Source organism: Scomber japonicus, chromosome 13, assembly GCF_027409825.1.
Source record: "Scomber japonicus isolate fScoJap1 chromosome 13, fScoJap1.pri, whole genome shotgun sequence".
NCBI lineage: Eukaryota > Metazoa > Chordata > Actinopteri > Scombriformes > Scombridae > Scomber > Scomber japonicus.
In genome coordinates, this window is record NC_070590.1 from 16,390,001 (window position 1) to 16,393,920 (window position 3,920).

The following is a 3,920-nucleotide window of genomic DNA, read 5'->3' on the forward strand; positions in this document are numbered from 1 at the left end:
CAAGTTGGCCCCCGTTATTGCAGTTTTTCAACATTTTTTATGACGGATATTAGCGGTCCCTCACTAAAACAGGCCATGAAAGGATTAAATTATAAAAAATATTGTTAAAATTACACATCATTCAGTAGAAGACACCTAACCCTAAGCAACAAAATATATATATTGTAATATCTATAATACATGGTGTGTGTTTGAAAACAAGTTACAAAAAATCCCTAACAGGAGGACGTTAGTCATTTTTAACAGGATCTGAGGGTTAAGATGAGTTTTGGTCCTCAGCGGACTTATTTAACTTTATTTCTTATGTAGTATAATCTCAATAAAACATTAATCATTATTTCAAGATTTTTTTTTATAAGGAACTTAACGTTACCTGCTGTCGAGTCGGTCGCTGTCAGGTCGCTGTGCTGGAGGCTGGACTGCTGTGTAGCTGCTGCCAGTAGCTGCTTGTTAGCCTAGCCTAGCTGATTAGCCTTGGGCAAGCTCAGTTCGCCGCGGTTAATTCGAGTTCAGTGGGCGGGATCTTGGCCGGCTGACCCTGGCTGACCCGTAGAGTTATCGCCTCTCCTCCAAATATGGAAATTACATGCCCACTAAAATCCAAGATGGCGCAGTCCTAATGCCCATTAGTAGAGGCACAAAACAGACTCCCCCAAACCAATGGGTGACGTCACGGGTGCTACGTCCATTCTTTTTACAGTCTATGCTCAGAACACATACTTATTCTTACTTTACACGGACTTAGTAACATCAAAAGGTGGATGGAGCATGATGCTGCCTTCGGAGCCTGGCTGTGTTGCATTCAAGTGCTTCTGTTTGACAATAATATATCAAACTATTTTAGTGGGTGTTTTTTTTTATACCCTCCAAACAAGTGGCACCTTGCTGCCTTTGATTTGTATGTGTCATTTGAAAATATTGGCTAAAGCCTTGTGAAAACAAACCAACAAATCTATATATTTAGTCATTTGGATTATAATTTACCAATTTATAAAATGGCTAACATCACTGTAACAACTGATCATTGACATGAATAGATACATTTTGATAAAACTTTAAGGCAGCTTTAGTTGGATGTAGGATGTTGTAGTTGAATGCAGGAATCAATGTTGGCTATCTTGTACAATAGTAAGGACAACTTATTTATGTATTTGAGAAACTACACAACCCAAATTTATTCATGCATATTTTATTCAAGAGTAAAAAAATGTGATTTGTCCCATAGGGCATGCTTACAATGTGTGTATCATTTAGGAAGTCAAATGCCAAAACATATTCCAGAGATAATAAAAAATGCTGCAAGATAAAACCCATTATATTTGCTTGTTGAAATATGCATGTAGACCATACAAGAACCAGAAACAGAGTAAGGAAAATAACCATAAGCTAAATTGTAACAGTAATAATATCAGCCGTAAATATAACCAGAGTACAATGTTGCCTGTTAAACATAAGTGTGACACATGATTTTCTTTGTGTCCGATTCAGTTACATCTGAAAACCATGCTATCATGCTTTGGCAGCCTGAAAAGTTGCTTTTCACTGAGATTATATTCATTCACACTATTTAACATTTTCTGTACATCAGTACAACAGAAAAATAAACACAAGGCTTCACACCTTAGAAGGGCATCTCTGCATACAAGAAATCAATATAAAATTTAAAAGTGGTAATAAATAACAAAATGAAAAAAATGGACAAAACCAATCAAAGGAAGCCTATTTATAAAATGTATAAAACAAGACAAATGAAACTACAAATAGAATTCAAAAATAAAATAATTCATGTTTACTATTTGAAACACAACTACAGTATCACAATTATAATCTCACATAACAATTAGGAACTTAATTGCATGCATGGATGCGTTCCATACCATAGATGCTGTGTTAAAAATCACTGTTTCTGTCCATCCTTAATTCACATAACTTCATCGTTAAATAGAAAGATGGAATATAAAGTAGAAAAAATATTCATGTATGAAAGGAGATCCTAGAAATTTATGTTATGCGTGGCTTCAGTGGGATTTTCCAAATTATATAATCAAGAACCAGAGTGTTTCTCATTTTAATATTTTGTGTTTTCTGTCAGTCAGAAAGACCCCTGCAGAGCAACATTGCATTTTAGGATACAAAGGGCATTATTATGCACTATTTCCTCTATGTATTTTGACATGATATTTGGACATGAACATTTGTGTTTTATGTGGATCATAGTGTGTTTGCACTTGTCAGTGAAATATTTCTCTGTTTGTTTCTCCACTGAATTCCACAACAACTAACTGAATAATACTGAAGCAGGGTGATTAACACATGTAGATAAAATTGGATTCAAAACCACAAATCTGGTTCATAATGTGCTCAGTTTGCATTAAGGAATTGCTTCTGACAACTTTAAATTAAGATAATCCACATTTTATGTTCATTATTCAAATCCCCTAAATTAATTTCAGGATGGATATACGCCTGTTTATTCCAAATGACACAAATGTGCGTGGTAAAATGGGGATATATTTAAGTTGTATGCATTCACAAATTTGTAGAATTTCCTTCTTACTCTGATATAGTACTTTTTGTAGACCTTAGGCATGAAACCTCATTGATTTGGCAGCACAGCAAAATGTGCAAAAAAACTCAAAGGGTGCTAACATATACTTGAGTGACTGTCTTTTGCTTTAGCAACAAAGCCGGTGAGAAATAATCAGGTAGTGTGTGACAGCGGGGCAGGTCCAAAAGTTCAAAATCCCTCTTTCCTTCTGTAGTCCAGCAATGGGTGTTAGTGCCACTTTGTTGGCAGTCTTAACAATGCTGAAGTGATGCAGAAACCGTGATGATCACTTTCCGGAAAGTGAATTGCATGCTATCTGAACATGTGTGAGGTATAGCTTGATTAAATGCCATGCTGCTCTGATATGAGCTGCTTTATCAATTAATAGACAGGAAGAAAATAACTTTGAGGATGGTCTGGATAAAAATATAACCCTCTGAGGTTCACTTAACATAGACGTTGATAAGAAGTTGCATCTTCATATGGGACAGTAAGTTCCTTTTAGGGACATTTTCAGATGTTAATGATGGTGTTTTATCTGGGATGCTGAGATACCTACAGTGAGCTCTTTTCATCCCCTCCCTATCTTCCCTCAACCCCTCCAAGTTACTTCTTGCTAGGAGATGACTGGTAATGAGGGAGGTGAGGAAAGGAGCAGTAGTGGAGAGTAGTGAGAGTAAGGTAAAGTTTGATGGAGGTTGGTGTAGAGCACACGTGAGCATCCTGTCCTCTTTTCCTTGCAGGATGATGCCATCTTACTACAAGGTAAATCAATAAATTAAAGTCCACTGGTAAGATTGCACTGCAAGTTTTACAAGATACACGTTTTAATTTTTGCTTCCTTTCTTTTTGCGTTCACACAGAGTGTTGTGGCTTGTTAATACTTGCAAAACATGATGGTAAACAAGATTGTTTTCCTCGTGAAGTGAATTTGTGAGTGATTCATAATAAACACTTTAAAAAACAGTCAAATAATTTGTGTGGCATGGATACTGCAATTATGTCGTCTGTCAGGCCCTGTAATGAAGGAGCAGACATCTGTCAGCACGCAGAACAACACAACCCCGTCAATGCAGTCTGTAATTGAACTGAGAAAGGGAACAACAGGCAGACACAACTTTAAACCACACGCTTTCAGTCAAGCTGCAGCCCTCTGGCCTCTCCTTATCCCTGCCCTCTGCTGTTAACCCCCCCTCCCCCATCTGTGCGGTGACATACTGTCATGAAATAAATGGCCTTTTTCGCCCATTTTAGATTTGCTGCAGATTTTATGTTCTGTCTGTGGGCCTGTTTTATTTCTATGTTCTGAGGCCTGAATCTCCGATTTGGCAATGTCTTGCTGCACAGCGCAATAGCAGCATGGCTCTGAGGC